Source organism: Acipenser ruthenus, chromosome 27 (genome assembly GCF_902713425.1).
Source record: "Acipenser ruthenus chromosome 27, fAciRut3.2 maternal haplotype, whole genome shotgun sequence".
In the NCBI taxonomy this organism is placed as follows: domain Eukaryota; kingdom Metazoa; phylum Chordata; class Actinopteri; order Acipenseriformes; family Acipenseridae; genus Acipenser; species Acipenser ruthenus.
The window spans coordinates 10,224,291-10,247,741 of NC_081215.1; positions in this window are offsets into that span (position 1 = coordinate 10,224,291).

Sequence of the window (23,451 nt, forward strand, 5' to 3'; positions counted from 1 at the left end):
AGAGTCTCTATACCCTGACACTGTGACACTCCAGAGTCTCTATACCCTGACACTGTGACACTCCAGAGTCTCTATACCCTGACACTGTGACACTCCAGAGTCTCTATACCCTGACACTGTGACACACTCCAGAGTCTCTATACCCTGACACTGTGACACACTCTAGAGTCTCTATACCCTGACACTGTGACACTCCAGAGTCTCTATACCCTGACACTGTGACACTCCAGAGTCTCTATACCCTGACACTGTGACACACTCTAGAGTCTCTATACCCTGACACTGTGACACTCCAGAGTCTCTATACCCTGACACTGTGACACACTCTAGAGTCTCTATACCCTGACACTGTGACACTCCCGAGTCTCTATACCCTGACACTGTGACACTCCAGAGTCTCTATACCCTGACACTGTGACACACTCCAGAGTCTCTATACCCTGACACTGTGACACACTCCAGAGTCTCTATACCCTGACACTGTGACACACTCCAGAGTCTCTATACCCTGACACTGTGACACTCCAGAGTCTCTATACCCTGACACTGTGACACTCCAGAGTCTCTATACCCTGACACTGTGACACTCCAGAGTCTCTATACCCTGACACTGTGACACACTCCAGAGTCTCTATACCCTGACACTGTGACACACTCCAGAGTCTCTATACCCTGACACTGTGACACTCCAGAGTCTCTATACCCTGACACTGTGACACTCCAGAGTCTCTATACCCTGACACTGTGACACACTCTAGAGTCTCTATACCCTGACACTGTGACACTCCAGAGTCTCTATACCCTGACACTGTGACACTCCAGAGTCTCTATACCCTGACACTGTGACACTCCAGAGTCTCTATACCCCTGACACTGTGACACACTCTAGAGTCTCTATACCCTGACACTGTGACACTCCAGAGTCTCTATACCCTGACACTGTGACACTCCAGAGTCTCTATACCCTGACACTGTGACACTCCAGAGTCTCTATACCCTGACACTGTGACACACTCCAGAGTCTCTATACCCTGACACTGTGACACACTCTAGAGTCTCTATACCCTGACACTGTGACACTCCAGAGTCTCTATACCCTGACACTGTGACACTCCAGAGTCTCTATACCCTGACACTGTGACACACTCTAGAGTCTCTATACCCTGACACTGTGACACTCCAGAGTCTCTATACCCTGACACTGTGACACACTCTAGAGTCTCTATACCCTGACACTGTGACACTCCCGAGTCTCTATACCCTGACACTGTGACACTCCAGAGTCTCTATACCCTGACACTGTGACACACTCCAGAGTCTCTATACCCTGACACTGTGACACACTCCAGAGTCTCTATACCCTGACACTGTGACACACTCCAGAGTCTCTATACCCTGACACTGTGACACTCCAGAGTCTCTATACCCTGACACTGTGACACTCCAGAGTCTCTATACCCTGACACTGTGACACTCCAGAGTCTCTATACCCTGACACTGTGACACACTCTAGAGTCTCTATACCCTGACACTGTGACACTCCAGAGTCTCTATACCCTGACACTGTGACACTCCAGAGTCTCTATACCCTGACACTGTGACACACTCTAGAGTCTCTATACCCTGACACTGTGACACTCCAGAGTCTCTATACCCTGACACTGTGACACACTCTAGAGTCTCTATACCCTGACACTGTGACACTCCCGAGTCTCTATACCCTGACACTGTGACACTCCAGAGTCTCTATACCCTGACACTGTGACACACTCCAGAGTCTCTATACCCTGACACTGTGACACACTCCAGAGTCTCTATACCCTGACACTGTGACACACTCCAGAGTCTCTATACCCTGACACTGTGACACTCCAGAGTCTCTATACCCTGACACTGTGACACTCCAGAGTCTCTATACCCTGACACTGTGACACTCCAGAGTCTCTATACCCTGACACTGTGACACACTCCAGAGTCTCTATACCCTGACACTGTGACACACTCCGGAGTCTCTATACCCTGACACTGTGACACACTCCAGAGTCTCTATACCCTGACACTGTGACACTCCAGAGTCTCTATACCCTGACACTGTGACACACTCCGGAGTCTCTATACCCTGACACTGTGACACACTCCAGAGTCTCTATACCCTGACACTGTGACACACTCCAGAGTCTCTATACCCTGACACTGTGACACACTCCAGAGTCTCTATACCCTGACACTGTGACACACTCCAGAGTCTCTATACCCTGACACTGTGACACACTCCAGAGTCTCTATACCCTGACACTGTGACACACTCCAGAGTCTCTATACCCTGACACTGTGACACTCCAGAGTCTCTATACCCTGACACTGTGACACTCCAGAGTCTCTATACCCTGACACTGTGACACTCCAGAGTCTCTATACCCTGACACTGTGACACACTCCAGAGTCTCTATACCCTGACACTGTGACACACTCCGGAGTCTCTATACCCTGACACTGTGACACACTCCAGAGTCTCTATACCCTGACACTGTGACACTCCAGAGTCTCTATACCCTGACACTGTGACACACTCCGGAGTCTCTATACCCTGACACTGTGACACACTCCAGAGTCTCTATACCCTGACACTGTGACACACTCCAGAGTCTCTATACCCTGACACTGTGACACACTCCAGAGTCTCTATACCCTGACACTGTGACACACTCCAGAGTCTCTATACCCTGACACTGTGACACACTCCGGAGTCTCTATACCCTGACACTGTGACACACTCCAGAGTCTCTATACCCTGACACTGTGACACACTCCGGAGTCTCTATACCCTGACACTGTGACACACTCCAGAGTCTCTATACCCTGACACTGTGACACACTCCAGAGTCTCTATACCCTGACACTGTGACACACTCCAGAGTCTCTATACCCTGACACTGTGACACACTCCAGAGAATCTATACCCTGACACTGTGACACACTCCGGAGTCTCTATACCCTGACACTGTGACACACTCCAGAGTCTCTATACCCTGACACTGTGACACACTCCAGAGTCTCTATACCCTGACACTGTGACACACTCCAGAGTCTCTATACCCTGACACTGTGACACACTCCAGAGTCTCTATACCCTGACACTGTGACACACTCCAGAGTCTCTATACCCTGACACTGTGACACACTCCAGAGTCTCTATACCCTGACACTGTGACACACTCCAGAGTCTCTATACCCTGACACTGTGACACACTCCGGAGTCTCTATACCCTGACACTGTGACACACTCCGGAGTCTCTATACCCTGACACTGTGACACACTCCAGAGTCTCTATACCCTGACACTGTGACACTCCGGAGTCTCTATACCCTGACACTGTGACACACTCCAGAGTCTCTATACCCTGACACTGTGACACACTCCGGAGTCTCTATACCCTGACACTGTGACACACTCCAGAGTCTCTATACCCTGACACTGTGACACACTCCGGAGTCTCTATACCCTGACACTGTGACACACTCCAGAGTCTCTATACCCTGACACTGTGACACTACAGATTGTGATACACTCAATCATTTGTGCTAAAGAAGGAAGGCCCTTAGGGAGTTTTGGTTCTCTAGACTGTAAGACATATCCACTATAACCCCTGCTCCTTCCAAAAAAGATCAACCCTATTTGTGGTGCTGTGGGACGGGACATTACCCGTGTTACCCCAGTCAGACCCCTTGATCATTAAATATCTTGCTATCCCAAAAAAGATAACTTTTCAAATACAAGCAAAAGATTGTAATAAGCAGGTTTGTTTTTGAAGAGGGAGGATGATCTATTGAGGGAAACCGAGATACAATATTTGAAAGTGGGGTAAAACCCAGCATCACAAACCAGCAAAGCTTTTCATTTTCTTTGGGAGACTAGAGCAGAGTTTTTTGTTTGGGAGACCCCTTTTTATAAACAATTTTGAATAGAGACCAGAACTAAAAACTGAGGAAAAGGGAAATCACAACCAAGAGATAAAAATGTACTGCAGTGAAAGTAACTGTTTATGTATATTTTCTGTAAGTTCACAAGGACTGTCTCTCCACAACACTGAAAGAGCATTTGTATGTTAAATATAACAAGGCCTGTCTCTCTCAACAGTGAAAGTGCATTTGTATGTTAAATATAACAAGGCCTGTCTCTTCACAACACTGAAAGAGCATTGGTATATTACATATAACAAGGCCTGTCTCTTCACAACACTGAAAGAGCATTGGTATATTACATATAACAAGGCCTGCCTCCCACAACAGTGAAAGAGCATTTTTATATTAAATATCTGTTGTTTTACTAAATAGAGGTTTCTAGAAATTCCTGGGGACCCCCTGGGCAGCTTTGCGGACCCGAGTTTGAGATCCATTGGGCTAAAAAACATTTTGTCTGTGTTTGTAGCAGTCTCGCCCCTGCTGGGAATGTCATCACTTTAATTATGTTCATGCTTTTGTGGCATGTAAGCTACATACATGTCACAAAGACGGCCGGAGTGGGTGGCGTCAGACCAGAATCAGGAAGTAACACACAGAGAGATGGGGTTTTTGGTGAGGCTGAACGCGTGATCGCGTTCAGCATTTAATAAACAGAACAGAAAATAAAAGGTTTGCAACAACAAAAACACAGGACACGGCACTTGCGCCAAAATAAACAGACATACAAAACGACTAAACACGAAACAGACGGTGCAGGACAGACGAACAAACACGGTGAGCAGATTTAACTATTACTATTATTATTACTTTACTTCACCTCCGTCTCCAAACCCGTTCTCCACTCACCGAACACCTAACCACGAGTGACTAACCGTGCATCTATTTATACTGTTTGTGCTGGGATTCAATTACTAATTAATTATTCACTTGAATCCCAGCACGTGAATTCATTACGTGAAACCCCGTGTTCACATATTATATTTTAAATGCACGTGCGTGATGTGCCATCCCCGTGCCTAAATACAAATATACAATTTTTAAATACACGTGAAACACAGACCCGTTTATATCCCGTGTACCAATGACTATACACCAACATTAACACACGCAACATACAACACAAAACACACAAATGCACACAGGGGCGGGGCGCATTGCCACATATACCCCCCCTTGTGCGCAGCACACATGGCCTCAACGGCCACCTCCCCCCTTAAAAACCCAGTAGTCCAGGACAAAGTCTCGGGCTGGGAAGGGAGGCTCCAGTGGGCCCATGGCTGGCCATGCTGTCAGCACCCCTGCCGGTAGTGGCACGGCTGACAGCCTGTTGGTCCCGTCCTGCAGCGAAAAAGCTGCGGGGGCAGGTGGTCCCCCGACCTCCCCCTTCTTCGTAGCCGGCAGCTCCCTCCTGTGGGGCTCCGGCCACAAGAACTCCTGCAGCGAAACTGCTGCTGGGGAAAGTGGTCTCCAGACCTCGTCCCCCTTCTTTGTAGCCGGTAGCTCCCTTTGGTGGGGCTCCGACCACAGTACTGCCAGCAGCGAAGAAGCTGCAGTGGGAGCAGGTCTCCGGACCTCCCCCACGATCTCCGGCAGCGAAACTGCTGCAGTGGGAGCAGGTCTCCTGACCTCCCCCACGATCTCCGGCAGCGAAACTGCTGCTGGGGTTGGTGGTCTCCAGACCTCCTCCCCCTTCTTCGTGGCCGGCAGCTCCCCTTTCTGGGGCTCCGGCCACCGTACTCCCTGCTGAGGTACGGGCAGCAGAGGCAGCTCCTGCTCCTCTGCTCCGGGCGGTGGCGGAGGCAGAGGCAGCTCCAGCTCCTCTGCTCCTGGCGGTGGTGGAGGCAGAGGTAGCTCCAGCTCCTCTGCTCCTGGCGGTGGTGGAGGCAGAGGCAGCTCCAGCTCCTCTGCTCCTGGCGGTGGTGGAACCAGCAGGTATTCACCCTCTGCTGGTGGAGGTGGGAGGGGCCAGCAGTCCTCCCACTGCGGTGGAGGTGGAACCAGCAGGTATTCACCCTCTGCTGGTGGAGGTGGGAGGGGCAAGCAGTCCTCCCACTGCGGTGGAGGTGGAACCAGCAGGCATTCACCCTCTGCTGGTGGAGGTGGGACCAGCAGGTATTCACCCTCTGCTGGCAGCTTGGGTCCTAGGGCTGTGGAAGCCCCGACTTCCCTCTCTTCGGGCTGTGGACGCACCGACTCCTCCCTTTTGGGCTGTGGACGCCCCGACTCCTCCCTGTTGGGCTGTGGACGCACCGACTCCTCCCTGTTGGGCTGTGGACGCACCGACTCCTCCCTGTTGGGCTGTGGACGCACCGACTCCTCCCTTTTGGGCTGTGGACGATCGGTCTCCTCCCACTCAGGCGTAGGACGTTCGGGCTCCTCCCACTCAGGCGTAGGACGTTCGGGCTCCTCCCACTCAGGCGTAGGACGTTCGGGCTCCTCCCACTCAGGCGTAGGACGTTCGGGCTCCTCCCGCTCGGGCTGTGGACGCTCAGGCTCCTCCCGCTTGGGCTGTGGACGCTCAGGCTCCTCCCGCTTGGGCTGTGGACGCTCAGGCTCCTCCCGCTTGGGCTGTGGAGGCAAAACCAGCAGGCATTCTTCCTCTGCTGGTGGAGACGGGGACAGCAGGCATTCTTCCTCTGCTGGTGGACCTGCTACCTGGGCTGCTGTTCCACTTATAACTGCCTCCAGGTAGCTGAGGACCAACCCCACACCTTCCTCCCAGGTGCTTACGGTCTGTTCCCTCGCATATGCCTCCCATCGCTCTCTGTCCATAAACTCCAGGAACTGGACGACTACTGGGATAGACTGGGCCTCCAGCCCAGCATTTTCCAGCATCCAGTCCCGCATTTTGATGGCGTCTTCTGCCATTTTTTTTTTTTAAATCCAAACTGCGGTTCCTGCTCTGGCCTGAGTCCTGGAGGCGCTGTCGATCCCACGCAGGACACCACGTGTCACAAAGACGGCCGGAGTGGGTGGCGTCAGACCAGAATCAGGAAGTAACACACAGAGAGATGGGGTTTTTGGTGAGGCTGAACGCGTGATCACGTTCAGCATTTAATAAACAGAACAGAAAATAAAAGGTTTGCAACAACAAAAACACAGGACACGGCACTTGCGCCAAAATAAACAGACATACAAAACGACTAAACACGAAACAGACGGTGCAGGACAGACGAACAAACACGGTGAGCAGATTTAACTATTACTATTATTATTACTTTACTTCACCTCCGTCTCCAAACCCGTTCTCCACTCACCGAACACCTAACCACGAGTGACTAACCGTGCATCTATTTATACTGTTTGTGCTGGGATTCAATTACTAATTAATTATTCACTTGAATCCCAGCACGTGAATTCATTACGTGAAACCCCGTGTTCACATATTATATTTTAAATGCACGTGCGTGATGTGCCATCCCCGTGCCTAAATACAAATATACAATTTTTAAATACACGTGAAACACAGACCCGTTTATATCCCGTGTACCAATGACTATACACCAACATTAACACACGCAACATACAACACAAAACACACAAATGCACACAGGGGCGGGGCGCATTGCCACAACATTATAGAAGAGGGTTGTGTAACAATCTTAAAACATCATTTGAAGTTACATAACCCCTTTTGTCAAGGCAGAATCTGCCACAAGCTGCTGTAACTAGGGTTGCCACCTGTCCGGGTTTCATCCGGACAGTCCGGGAATTGGCATCTGTGTCCAGGTGGCAGGAATATACAAACCCGGATGCCCTAATGTCCGGTTTTAAGTGAAATGCATAAGAAACACCAACCTTTCTTTAATATTTTCTTTGACATACTGTATAACAGGACATTTTGGTGTAGAATTTATTTTGTCTTTATTGATGGTTTGGATTGGATCGCTAATAATACTTCCACCAATGGGAGTGTGGCATACAGTGTGCGATCCTGCCCTCTGACAGACTGGTGGTATACAGCACAGACTGAACAAGGGATAGAATGTGTCAGATGTCAAAGTGAATATGAGAATGGCAGTGAGTGATGAAGCCAATTTGCTTGTAAAATTAAAAACAGACCAGACATTTCCATCAATGGATTTAGGAAATCTAGAATTTATGATGCGATCAGAAACTCAGAGACTGTGTAAACTGCGCCTGCTCACGTGGTACCTGTAGGACTGTTCTTTTTTAGGTTAAGCAGTTTTGTGTTATTTTTTTAATTTTATTTTTAGAAGGGGTGTGGCAAAGTGCCCCGCCCCTGTGTGCATTTGTGTGTTCTGTGTATGTATGTATGCGTGCGTATGTTAATGTTGGTGTATAGATTGGTACACGGGATATAAACGGGTCTGTGTTTCACGTGTGTTTAAATTGTATATTTGTATTTAGGCACGGGATTGCACATCACGCACGTGCATTTAAAATATAATATGTGAACACGGGGTTTCACGTAATGAATTCACGTGCTGGGATTCAAGTGAGTAATTAATTAGTAATTGAATCCCAGCACAACAGTATATATAGATGCACGTTTCTGTCACTCGGGGTTAGGTGTTCGGTGAGTGGAGAATGGGATTGGAGCGGAGGTAAATGTTAAGAATAATAATAAGAAGTAGTAGTAGTAGTAAAATCTGCTCACCGTGTTGTGTTCGTCTGTCTGTGCACTGTTTAGTTCGTTTTGTTTGTCTTTTTATTTTGGCGTGTAGTGCCGTGTCCTGTTTTGTGTACCGTTGTTTAAACCTTTTATTTGTTAATAAACGCTGAGTGCCACCATTGCACTCAGCTCATCACAACCACTGTCTGTGTTTGAATTCCTTTCTGGTCTGACGCCACCCACTCTGGCCGTCTTTGTGACAAGGGGTTAATTAAGTAGCAGCCAAAATTGTTGATGTTGATGTTGATGTAACAATGGTGCAAATGTGCTTTGGTTTGTTATTGTCGATACATTGTAGATACTACTGTAACCGTGCAGGTATTGCAATGTCCAACATATTAAAATAAAGTAGTTTTAACATATTGGCAGTACTGTCCTACAATTACTAAATGATACTGTGACATTCCACTGTGTTATGTTAGTGAACCATAGCGAAGTTTTAAATCTGAGAGTTAGCAAATGCCTATCGTTACAGTGTACTGCAGTTAGTAATCCATGGCCATATAACAACGATAAATATTGTAACTCATTTTTAGAAGGCCTTCTTTGTTGTTCTCCAAGTTGCTGCAGTAACATCAGAGTTGTCGCCAGGCCTTTTTGCAGATGCTACTGTGCCTTAACAAGTGCCTTAAGGATTGATTGCGCTTCTAGCAGACGAGCTCACCTGCGCGTTGCTGGGTGAAAAAAATAATAATCTTGCATCCCAAGGTCCCTTTATCTGTAGGCTAATGGGTTAAGTGATTCTTACTCCTAAGAATTTAACCTCCTGCACAAGCAGCTGAGCTTTCTTTGGGTTTAATTTGAATCCTGCCCTCTCGACTAGCTCCAATACTTCAGTTAACAAATCCAAATGTTCCTCTTCTGTTTCTGTCTGCAACAATAAATCATCTACATGCTGCACCACTTGTTCTGGCTTCCTGATATCTTTCAGTACATCTATCAGTCCAAACTTTAATTTCATAGGCATTTAACAACCTAACCTTTTTTCACATTAATTTTCTTTTTCTGTAATGAAAAAAAAAGTCAGACAGCTGCTCAGATAAGTGGCCTGTTTGACAAAGGTTATGATATTGACAAAACCTCTACTGAGTGAGTGCTGCTTCCCCTTTAATCGATCAGCTGGAATGCATTTTTTTTGGTTTGTTGGCAAAACAGTTTCTCTCATTGCTCACAATAACGACACCAAATTAGCCGGCTTGCTTATCAGTGTAGCCACAGTTTCCAAGCCAGTCTCACTCCCTTCATGTCCTTTTACAAACATGAAGATTCATATAAATTTGAAACATAAAAAAAAAACTAAACTCCATCCCTTTTCTTTTTGGTAAGATGCCCAGAGCACATACAAATCAAAGCCAAGAAAGGTTGAAAGAAAAGTTAATAATTCCCTTTTCTCTTGATTTAAAAAAAACGAATGCAGGCACTGAATATCTATCCTACAGCTGCAACCATTGCTCGGTGTGTGCAGTGCATTTTCAAATTCCTTAATCTTAGCTCCTCAGTGCATCATTCATTTGCTCTTTCAAACACTCTTGACAATCACATGTCTCGGCCATAACAACAAATCTTTTGCTTCCATATTCCGGTATGGTACTTGATAGGACTGCAAAGTAAATGGCAATTGTTTGTTCATGCCAGCTTGTTTTCTAATAAATCTGTTTGTCATGTAGAAATTTAACCATTATAATAACCACATTTTCGATATTAAAATCCTTGCTTTCGGGGCTCCCGAGTGGCGCATCCAGTAAAGGCGCTCCGCGCGGATGTGCCCTATAGCCTGGAGATCGCAGGTTCGAATCCAGGCTATGTCACAGCCGACCGTGACCGGGAGTTCCTAGGGGGCGGCGCACAATTGGCTGAGCACTGCCCGGGTAGGGAGGGCTTAGGTTGGCAGGGGAATCCACGGCTCACCGCGCATCAGCGACCCCTGTGGCCAATAGGGCGCCTGTGGTTCTGCAGTGGAGCCGCCAGATCTGTGTTGTCCTCCGGCACTATAGGTCTGGTGGCATTGCTGTGGATCTGCAGTGCGAAAAATGACAGCTTGGCAGGAGCACGTTTCGGAGGACGCGTGTTTCAGCCGCCGTTTCCCGAGTCGGCGTGGGGGTTGCGAGCAGTGAGCCGAGGATACAGATAATAATTGGGCATACTAAATTGGGGAGAAAACCGGGGTAAAAAATTGGCGACGACTAAATTAAAAAAAAAAAAAAATCCTTGCTTTCATTTGTTCCAATTAGTATTACCCATTTGTAATCTAAAGCTTACTATCCAATTCATACAACAAAAATATAATAAAACCATGTCTGTCTTCACTCATAATCATTACACAATTACCAGTAAACTTCAACAACACATTTAAGTTTGCTTAAATTGTTTTTAACAGAGTTACATTTATGTGTAAGTGTTGCTTCTATGCAGACAGGGTAAAGATTAATCGCGAAAACATCATGGCACTCAGAAAGTGCACATCCTTGACAGAAATACAATGATTCTTGGAGGTAAATCTCCCCCCACGACCTGTGAGGGTGCTGTGTAAAGGGAACAGAGTGCCCTGGATTCAGATGGCCAGACAATTAATTCCAGAAAGGGGGCGGAGCCACAATACTGCAAGTCAATTCTGGTATAGTAAGCAAACTTGTTAAAATTTGAGACGACACAAAAATAGGGGGAGTGGCAAACACTGTTGCAGCAGCAAAGGTCATTCAAAATGATCTAGACAGCATTCAGAACTGGGCAGACACATGGCAAATTACATTTAATAGAGGAAAGTGTAAGGTACTGCACGCAGGCAATAAAAATGTACATTATAAATCTCATATGGGAGAGACTGAAATTGAAGAAGGAATCTATGAAAAAGACCTAGGTGTTTATGTTGACTCAGAAATGTACATCTATGTACATCTTTGCCAACAAACCAAATGTCTAGCTTCCCCACATCTAGACAATGTGGGGAAGTGTCACAAAGACGGCCGGAGTGGGTGGTGTCAGACCAGAGCCAGGAAGTAACACACAGAGACGTGATCGCGCTCAGCATTTAATCATTAAACAGAACAGAAAAACAAAAGGTTTGAACCAAAAACACGGGACACGGCACTTGCGCCAAAATAAAATAGACAAACAAAAACGGACAGACACTAACAAACAGGGACGAACAAACACGGTGAGCACAAACAACTAATATTATTATTCTTTATCTTTCTATTTTATTCTACCTCTCCACACCCGTTCTCCACTCACCGAACACCAACCCCCGACTGAATGAAATGTGCATCTATATATGCAGTTGTACCGAGACTCGACTGCTAATCAATCATTCAATTGGAGTCGCGGTACAACTGCACGTGAATCAATAAAGTGCAATTCCCCGTGCTCACATATTACATTTTACTTGCACGTGAAGTGCTGTGCCATCCTCGTGCCTAAATACAAATTTACATTTTAAACACTCGTGTTACACAGACCCGTTTATATCCCGTGTACCAAGGACTATACACCAACATTTACACACAACACGTAACATATAACATACACAGGGGGGGCACTTTGCCACAGGAAGCTATAAAAAAAGGCCAACAAGATGCTCGGATATATTGTGTTGAATTTAAATCAAGGGAAGAAATGTTAAAACTTTACAATGCATTAGTAAGACCTCATCTAGAATATTGTGTTCAGTTCTGGTCACCTAATTACAAAAAGGATATTGCTGCTGTAGAAAGAGTGCAAAGAAGAGCGACCAGAATTATCCCATGTTTAAAAGGCATGTCGTATGCAGACAGGCTAAAAGAATTGAAACTATTCAGTCTGACCCCCTGGGATCCTTCAAGAAGCTGCTTCATGAGATTCTGGGATCAATAAGCTACTAACAACCAAACGAGCAAGATGGGCTGAACGGCCTCCTCTCGTTTGTAAACTTTCTTATGTTCTTAACTGCAGTAAACCGCAAAACCAATATACTGACCGACAGACCCCTTATTGCAATGACCTATCCATCAACGTGCTTTTGCAGGTTAAGAGTTATACAGTGCTTGAAAATGTTCTTTTTTATCATGATTTTGTGTGGGTTGTGTAACAGAAATGCATGTGTGAGGCTGTTCTATGAGTACAGACAAGTCGGGAATGAAGTTAATTAAAAAGTAACTATTAGATAACTTTCACAGAGCAGTTTTTTACTGAAATGTTTAGTTTCTTTACATTTTGAGAAAAGCTGCCTGCACATTTTTTTATGTACAGTGGCTCTCAAAAGTATTCACCCCCCTTGGACTTTTCCACATTTTATTGTGTTACAACATGGAATCAAAATGGATTTAATTAGGATTTTTTGCCACTGATCAACACAAAAAGTGTCCAAAATGTCAAAGTGAAAAATAAAATCTACAAATTGTTCTAAATTAATTACAAATATAAAACAGAAAATAATTGATTGCATAAGTATTCACCCCCTTTGCTATGACACACCTGGTGCAACCCTAAGTAGTTGAATGGAGTCCACCTGTGTGCACCTGTGTGCAATTAAGATGTTTCACATGATTTCAGGTTAAATACACCTGTCTCTGGGAGGTCCCACAGTTGGTTAGTACATTTCCTAACAAAAACTACATCATGAAGACGAAGGAACATTCAAAGCAAATCCGGAATAAGGTTCTTCAAAAGCACCAATCAGGGGTAGGATATAAGAACATTTCCAAGGCATTGAATATCCCCCAGAGCACAGTAAAGTCCATTAATAAGAAATGGAGAGAATATGGAACAACTGTGAATCTGTCTAGAACAGGCCGGCCTCAAAAACTGAGTATCCGGGCGAGAAGGGCACTAGTCAGGGAGGCCACCAAGAGGCCTATGGCAACTCTAAAGGAGTTACAGTCTTCCACGGCTGAGCTGGGAGACACTGTGCATACGGCAACAATAGCCCGGGTACATCACAAAACTGGCCTTTATGGGAGAGTGGCAAAAAGAAAGCCATTGTTGAAAAAAACTCACATCAAATCTCGGCTAGAGTTTGCCAGAAGGCATGTGGGAGACTCTGAGACCAAGTGGAAGAAGATTCTATGGTGTGATGAGACCAAAATAGAGCTTTTTGGCCTCAACGCTAAGCGCTATGTTTGGCATCATCCTGAGGACACCATCCCTACCGTGAAACATGGTGGTGGCAGCATCATGCTATGGGGATGCTTATCTGCATCAGGGCCTGGAAAGCTCTGAAGATAGAGGGTAAAATGGATGCAGCAAAGTACAGAGAAATCCTGGAGGAAAACCTGCTGAAGTCTGCAAGAGACCTGGGACTTGGGAGAAGATTCATCTTCCAGCAGGACAATGACCCCAAACATACAGCCAAAGCCACACTGGAGTGGCTTAAAAAAAAATAAAAATGTCCTGGAGTGGCCCAGTCAAAGCCCGGACCTCAATTCAATTGAGAATATGTGGAAAGAGTTGAAAATTGCTGTTCACCAAAGGTCCCCATCCAACTTGACGGAGCTTGAGCAATTTTGCAAAGAAGAATGGGCAAAAATTGCAGTGTCCAGATGTGCAAAACTGGCAGAGATTTATCCAAATAGACTCATGGCTGTAATTGCTGCCAAAGGTGCCTCTACCAAATATTGACTCAAGGGGGTGAATACTTATGCAATCAATTATTTTCTGTATTGTATTTGTTATTAATTTAGAACAATTTGTAGATTTTATTCTTCACTTTGATATTATGGACTTAAATTAAATCCATTTTGATTCCATGTTGTAACACAATAAAATGTGGAAAAGTCCAAGGGGGGTGAATACTTTTGAGAGCCACTGTATGTGTTGTTGAATAGGGTTAAATGAATCTGATACTACCACTGCAGCTTTTTTCTGCTTTTAAAAGCGTTGTTACGTAAAATATATAATCCTTCCCGGGGCCATTCTGGCTCTCGCTGGCCCTGCCGGGGGTTAGTATAATATATAATCCATGCTGGCTCTCGCTGGTCCTGCCTGGGGTTAGTATAATATATAATCCTTCCCGAGGCCATGCCGGCTCTCGCTGGTCCTACCTGGGGTTAGTATAATATATAATCCATGCCGGCTCTCGCTGGTCCTGCCTGGGGTTAGTATAATATATAATCCTTCCCGAGGCCATGCTGGCTCTCGCTGGTCCTGCCTGGGGTTAGTATAATATATAATCCATTCTGGCTCTCGCTGGTCCTGCCTGGGGTTAGTATAATATATAATCCATGCTGGCTCTCGCTGGTCCTGCCTGGGGTTAGTATAATATATAATCCATGCCGGCTCTCACTGGTCCTGCCTGGGGTTAGTATAATATATAATCCATGCCGGCTCTCACTGGTCCTGCCTGGGGTTAGTATAATATATAATCCATGCCGGCTCTCGCTGGTCCTGCCTGGGGTTAGTATAATATATAATCCATGCTGGCTCTCGCTGGTCCTGGCTGGGGTTAGTATAATATATAATCCTTCCCGGGACCATGCTGGCTCTCGCTGGTCCTGCCTGGGGTTAGTATAATATATAATCCATGCTGGCTCTCGCTGGTCCTGCCTGGGGTTAGTATAATATATAATCCTTCCCGGGACCATGCTGGCTCTTGCTGGTCCTGCCTGGGGTTAGTATAATATATAATCCATGCCAGCTCTCGCTGGTCCTGCCTGGGGTTAGTATAATATATAATCCATGCCGGCTCTCGCTGGTCCTGCCTGGGGTTAGTATAATATATAATCCATGCTGGCTCTCGCTGGTCCTGCCTGGGGTTAGTATAATATATAATCCATGCTGGCTCTCGCTGGTCCTGGCTGGGGTTAGTATAATATATAATCCTTCCCGGGACCATGCTGGCTCTCGCTGGTCCTGCCTGGGGTTAGTATAATATATAATCCATGCTGGCTCTCGCTGGTCCTGCCTGGGGTTAGTATAATATATAATCCTTCCCGGGACCATGCTGGCTCTTGCTGGTCCTGCCTGGGGTTAGTATAATATATAATCCATGCCAGCTCTCGCTGGTCCTGGCTGGGGTTAGTATAATATATAATCCTTCCCGGGGCCATGCCGGCTCTTGCTGGTCCTGCCTGGGGTTAGTATAATATATAATCCTTCCCGAGGCCATGCTGGCTCTCGCTGGTCCTGCCTGGGGTTAGTATAATATATAATCCATGCCGGCTCTCGCTGGTCCTGCCTGGGGTTAGTATAATATATAATCCATGCTGGCTCTCGCTGGTCCTGGCTGGGGTTAGTATAATATATAATCCTTCCCGGGGCCATGCCGGCTCTTGCTGGTCCTGCCTGGGGTTAGTATAATATATAATCCTTCCCGGGACCATGCCGGCTCTCGCTGGTCCTGCCTGGGGTTAGTATAATATATAATCCATGCTGGCTCTCGCTGGTCCTGCCTGGGGTTAGTATAATATATAATCCATGCTGGCTCTCGCTGGTCCTGCCTGGGGTTAGTATAATATATAATCCATGCCGGCTCTCACTGGTCCTGCCTGGGGTTAGTATAATATATAATCCATGCCGGCTCTCGCTGGTCCTGCCTGGGGTTAGTCTGGTTACACTTTGTTAGACTCTCTCCAGGATCACAATGTACTCCTGGTGATGTGGTGATCAGAGTTGGATCTGATCAGTGCATTTTACAACCTTATATAACCTCCTTTCATTTGTACACAACACTTTTGGCTATATAAGCAAGACAGTAAGCAGACAAGTTGGGTGTTGGTCATGTTTAAGACCCACCTTCAGACTGACAGTGAATCACAAAGATACAAAGGAAGCCACTAGGTTCTCATTGGAAACTTGTGCCAATAAGCAGGGGCACTGAAGACAATGTTAAAAAGTTCTGCATTTGTAATAATGAACTTTTTTACCTTCTACATGAAAGATAAAGAGCTATAATTTGAGTTATTACATTCAAAGAATATTGGTTAAATTTGAAAGCTGATTAAAAATGTTTTTCATTCCACTCATTCCCTTACCTATTGGTAAAAGTGGCAAAAACCTGACGAACTAACAGGTTTCAAAACGTTTCAATGAAGAACCAGCTCAAGGGGAGCGATTTCTTTTGATATTTTGTATACCAAAACCAACAGTGTATCATTCTTCTTTGTGTTTAGATATGGAAGATAACAACCTGTCTCCCTGCAGCACGCCTTCTTCTTCAGGTTGGGAGAGATGCAGCTTTGCAGAAGGTAACTCTTCTTATGCAGACAGTCATTTCTGTCATTGTCACAGTTCGGCGCTGATGTGGCCTGGATAAAAAGATAGGAGGCTGATCTGATCCATCTATACCCTGCCAGGAGAAGCCACAGCTGGATGGATTATTTTACAGAACCAGCAAATCCACCTGGATTGCAGCCACCATTTCTAGGGGCAACCCCAGGGTAACCACGGATAGGTGGTGGATAATCCAGGGCGATTCCACAGTGCTGTAAAATGCTCTAAAAAAATCTAGCTGTGGATTGTATATGTGGCACCAAAAGCCTTTAGATTTAATCCAAGGCAGTCATTTTAATAGTCAATTAATAAAAACACTAATTCCAAATTCTGACATTTCATCAATACATTCATTTTTTGGCTGCTTTAAAGTGTCTTTCATGCCAAATTATAGAATTGAAAAGTGTTCAATATGTAGCTTGATTATTTAGAGAGCCTCTGGCAGATAAATTGTTGTACTAATGATAGGTTGCTGTCTACTTTGTTCTTAGCGCCACAGAGAAGTCCTTCAGTGTCCTCCGTTCACTCTCAGAGATCCATCGAGAGCTTGTTTTCAACTAGGTAAATGGGAATTTCACTGATTTCATTCATGATTAAAAAAAAAATCACTAAATATAATAAAACATGGGTCCCCAGGTGGCTCACCTGGTAAAGACTTGACCGCATGTTGTGCAAGGTGAGTCATACAGTCAGGGGAGTGCAGGTTCCTGGCTGGATTCCACAGGGAGCATTGGCTGCTACCGCGTGTCAGTGGAGCGAGTTGGTCCTAGCGCTGACTGTGCCCCTGACAGTTCTGTACAGTCCGTAGTGCTGTCTGTGTCCCTGACCGTTCTCTTCTGTCTCCAGGTTGAGTCTGAGTGGAAATCGGTTGCTGAGTAGTGCTGCAAAACGTTTCATGTGCAGCTCACCCAGCAAAACCAACGAGTCCAGCGGTGAGAGCGACAATGAAAACAATCACGACTACTTACCACTGGTGAGGATTTACACAGGTTTTCTTTAAATGGTATTAAATACTCAAAACAGGCACATTTATACAATTCTATATGGTATAAAGTTAGTGAAGTTACAGATAGCAAAACTAGGATCCTCTGGTGATCTAGACAGCATTCAGAACTGGACAGACACATGGCAAATGACATTTAACACAGAAGTGTAAGTAAGGTAAGTGTAAGGTACTGCACACAGGCAATAAAAATGTCTATGATATATATATATATATATATATATATATATATATATATATATATATATATATATATATATATATATATATATATATATCATATGGGAGATACTGAAATTGAAGAAGGAATATATGAAAAAGATCTAGGAGTTTATGTTGACTCAGAAATGTCTTCATCTAGACAATGTGAGGAAGCTATAAAAAAAGGCCAACAAAATGCTCGGCTATATAGTGAAAAGTGTTGAATTTAAATTGTCAAAACTTTACAATGCATTAGTAAGACCTCGTCTAGAATATTGTGTTCAGTTCTGGTCACCACTCTACAAAAAGGATAATGCTGCTCTAGAAGGAGTGAAAGAAGAGGGACCAGAATTATCCCGGGTTTAAAAGGCATGTCGTATGCAGACAGGCTAAAAGAATTGAATCTATTCAGTCTTGAACAAAGAAGACTACGCGGCAATCTGAATCAAACTTTCAAAATTCTAAAAGGTATAGACAGTGTCGACCCAGGGGACTTTTTCGGGTCAAAAATGGAGATTAGATAAAGGAGCATTCAGAACAGGAAATATGAGGTACTTTTTTACACAGAGAATTGTGAGGGTCTGGAACCAACTCCCAGGTAATGTTGTTGAAGCTGACACCCTGGGATCCTTCAAGAAGCTGCTTGATGAGATTCTGGGATCAATAAGCTACGAACAACCAAACGAGCAAGATGGTCCGAATGGCCTCCTCTCGTCTGTAACCTTCCTTATGTTCTTATAAAAAGCCTTTAGTCGATGTGATGGTGTGCTGAAGTCTCTCTAAGATGTTCTCATTTGTTCTTTTTGTTCTTAAAGCTGCAATGTTCATATCAGTTCCATTTTAGATTCCTGGGTGGTCTTTCTCAATCTTTTGAAGACATATACTAGAAATGTTTGTCATTGAATTTTATGCATTTATTTAAGAACAAGAAAGTTTACAAACGAGAGGAGGCCATTTGGCCCATCAATGCTGGTTGGGTTCATAGTAGCAGATTGATCTCAAGTAGGGTCTTCAAGGTTTCCAACATCAGCATCAAAGTGGCTTGGTAACCAAGTTCACACCCTCACCACTCTGGAAAGAAGTACAACACCTCTGTCCTGTCTGTCTCCAATTAATATCCAAGTGTGTCCTCTGGTCCTGGTTTCTGTGCTGCACTTATAGTCAGTGCTTAATTTGTAAATCGGGAGGTCCCGGAACACATAGTGACCGCGAGAGGGGGGGGGTGTTCCGGGGGGCTCTGAGGTACCGGAACGCATGAGAAAAAAGTGACAAACACATTGTAACCAGACAATGTAACTATAACCTGTGTTAAGGTGTCATCTTTAGCCTTGGCTACAATGCTTGCTTCCGCTAAATGGGCCTTGGTTCGGGCCTGTTCAAAAACCTTTTTTATGAGGGCTCTTTGTTGTTTTTTTTACGTCGGAGGCAGAGGACGTTACTGTACATTCCACACACTCTTTGCTAGTTTCATCCCTCCCTATTATTAATACTTCTAAATCATCTTGAGTAAAGTCAGCCAAATTACTAAATAATAATAATAATAATAATAATAATAATAATAATAATAATAATAATAATAATAATAATAATTGAGATATACACCTCATTTCCAAAATAAATAAATACAAACATCTACTGGTATTGTAACGTTATTGTACCCAAGGCTTAATTATATAACTTGTGATTACATATTTGACCTTGAGGAATGAATGTATTTTATACATGACAATTTACAACTACGGTTAAATATTTTATAATTTAATAATGACTGTGATTCCCCTTAGTCCACAAGGTGAAACGTAGCATCAGCTACGATACAACAACCTTTTAGGAGGATATTGCACATTCTAATGGATGACGTTCTTAAACGTCTATTATATTTTACACGCACATTAAATATACATTTTCTAAATGTTGTTTTACTGTGTTAAACACTGAAAAATACTAAATATATACACGTTTAAGCTTTGTTTATATAAAATGTACATGTCGCGGTTATGGGTGTGCTTCAACGTGTGATTGATCACATGACTAATCCCAAAGGTTTACTGGATAGAAGAGGAATTGGGCAAACAGCGTTTTGCTATGTGCTGAATAAATACCACGGATTAGTTCCACAAATACCACTCGTTCGAGCCTCTCTTTTTTGTTGTTGTAAAAAACAATGGGTGACTCCAAATGCATAGGAAAAAAAACACATAAGAAATGCAATTGACTATTTTTTTTTAAAAGATTAAATTAAATTAGATTAGATTGATACTGATGGCTAAACAATGCTAATGGTTCAAACTGTTATGTTATCTCCAGTATTTTAAATATATATTATTATTTTTTTGTCAAATTATATTTAATGTAATGTTTATGAACCAAGTCAACCAAATATAGATTCTCCCTAGCTTTTGTGATGTGGAGTTTGTGAATGACTCGTTCTTTCCGGTTCAAATAAACCTACGTAAACAATCTTAATGCGGTCCACATTGATTGGTTTTGTGTCATTGAATCAGTGAATCAAATGAACGAAATGAATCGATTCACCAAACTGAACTGAATCAAATGAATCGAATCACTAAAAATAATCGAACTGCCCATCACTAGTCCTCCCCGACCCCGTCCCCCTCTCCCGCCGAGTCTGACTCACTAGTAGGTCTACTAGCTAGTGGAGGACGTGCCGGTGGTGATGCTGAACTGGCGGGATTAAGCGCAGACAGCGCTGCTCGCTAAGGCATCGCCATCAGGAGCAGTTTCCCCCTCATTTTTGATTTGGCTTTCCTTTCCCACGACATGTTTCAAATTCAGTAGCGACGACTAGCCTAGGCTACGTGACGTGATCACGTAGGGATCTCTCACTAGCTGACCACCACTGTTTCAAGATCAGTTACTTACCTCGCTGGCCCGCCCCATAACCTCTATGTACAAATAAGAGAGCAGGTCTGGAATCGGTGTGGCAGGATAGGATGCGCTTTTACTGGGGGCGGGAGGAATAACGAGGAGGCAGAAGCAACTTTAACTCTGATCGCTTTTATTAGAATGTTTACAGTGCAAACAGTGGAAAAAATAATAAATTATGCCGCGAGCGGTACCGGATCCGGACACATTAGGTGCCGGAACAAAAAAAGTAAAATCTGAGAGGTGCCGGATCCTGTTCCGGCAGGATCCGGCTCAAATTAAGCACTGCTTATAGTAATGGTTTAGGTTAACTATGTCAACTCATTTTAAGATTTTAAAGACTTCAATCAAGCCCCCTCTGATTCTCTAATTCTTCTTTGTTGAAGACTGAATAGATTCTATGCTGAATAGATTTGTTCCTTTAACCCTTTCAGGACCAAGCATTTTTCAGTGGGATTCTCCCCCAGGACCAGGCATTTTTTGGCTGTAGTTGACCCTCTTCCTATAAAAATTCACAGAAAATCTGTTTTTTAGTAGCATCTTGGAAATCTTGTCCTTTGTTTCAGAACACTCTGGGGAACATTATAAAGTACTTATAAATGTTGCAAAACCATATATATATATATATATATATATATATATATATATATATATATATATATATATATATATATATATATATATGTTGTAATACAACTATGTCAAATACATCAGATTTAGATCTTTTTTCCATGTCTTTCTTAATTCTCTGAAGCAGTCTGTGATGTATTTTCTCTCCACGCTGCCAAAACTTTCTCAGCCCTTTAGACACTAAATGCTCCTCTAAGTGACGTTACATGAAAAGTGAATCCCCTCCCCCCATACAATGATATGCGTTTCAAGCCTGCTGCAAAATATGGTGGCCCTGTAAGTCATCAAAATGAAGTGCATTTTTTATCGTGTTCACACGATCGTGGTCCTAGAAGCCCATTATGATTGTGTTAACATGATCCCGGTCCTTAAAGGGTTAAGCCCTGGGATTAATCTGTAATACTCATATACCACTATTAAGGGGTAGATGTACTAAGAAGGGGTGAGTCGCAGCGCAATTTGCATTTCACTTAGCAAACTATACATTTTGTTGTATGTACTAATGTGTTTTGGGGAGGCTACAGATTACATTGTGAACAAAAATATAAATCTGTACAGTAGGCCTATACAGTATACAGTACAGTAGTAAAATCAAATGAATACCTAGCACACTTTCTTTTTACTTTAGCCTGTAGGCTACCGGTAACACAAAATATGTACACATTGGTGTACAATGCGAATAAAAAAATATTTTAAATTGAAACTAAATTATTTGAGCTTTATTATTATTATTATTATTATTATTATTATTATTATTATTATTATTATTATTATTATTATTATTATTAACTTGGCAACCTAGACAGTTAACACAAAATTGATCATGGTGCCGCATTGACAAGTTATGATACTTACAGGAGGACAGTCAATTCTCATTAATAGGAATTTCAAAGGACCAGCAACATATTTTGCATTATACCACTAATTTGTATTATCATTAGTAGCCTATAAGCTAAATGTATACTGTCCGTTAGTCAGGGGTGCAGTGCTAAATTGTGCACAATTACAAACCACCTGTACATTAATAGAATAGGTGTGCTTCCTATTCCTATACAGATGTTCAGAATGAGCTGGAGGGGTTAGCGGCACATGTGTGCAGTCTATTGCTACCAACATGTTGGGGAAACCAGAAATGTCATAGAAATTTGTGGGAAATGCCAGCAACAATTGCGATTATTTGAAACATGCTTTCAAAAGTTCTTAATAAATTGATGCAATTTTAAGTGTTGCAACTGCCTGCAGCTTTACTACATCTCATTATAATATTTGAGAATCCTCATTTGCACTATCTCCACCCTCTTGTTTGCGAATTTATGCAGGAACGTCCAGAATTACATATTCATCTACACTTGAACCACAAACAGAAACAGCTGCCGCAAAGAATTCCCTAAAAAGTCGCACACAGCATTGCGCTTGTTTAGTACATTTCACCCAAGACTTCAGAGTCGTTTGCAACTGGTTTGCAACTGTTGTGTCAGATGCAACACTAGTACACCTCCCCCTAAGTGTTTTATAGTTATGCATAAATGCTGTTGACACTAATTAAAATTGCTTCAATATTTTCCATATCAATCCTATGTGTTTAAAAAGGCACGTATAAAGCAAATACTTATCGTATGTGTTTGAATAGTTAGAGACAGCCTTGCATAAAGACAATCAATGAATGATTTGAATGTAATGCTTCATATATTTCTTCCACCTATGTCTAGGTTTCCTTACAGTTAGCATCTGGAGCGTTTGTTCTTGACAGTGCTTTCTACGAGGTGATACACATCCCAATGGAGAAACTGAAATGGACGTCTCCATTTGCTCGTCACCGTTTAAGTGCCACCCACACGTCCCACTCCAGCAGCTCCAGGAGCTTCAAGAAGACACAGGAGAATCAAGCTGAGTCAGCAGACAGCGGCAATGCGCTGTCTCCCCTTGAGATTGAAATCAACCAGCCTGGCGG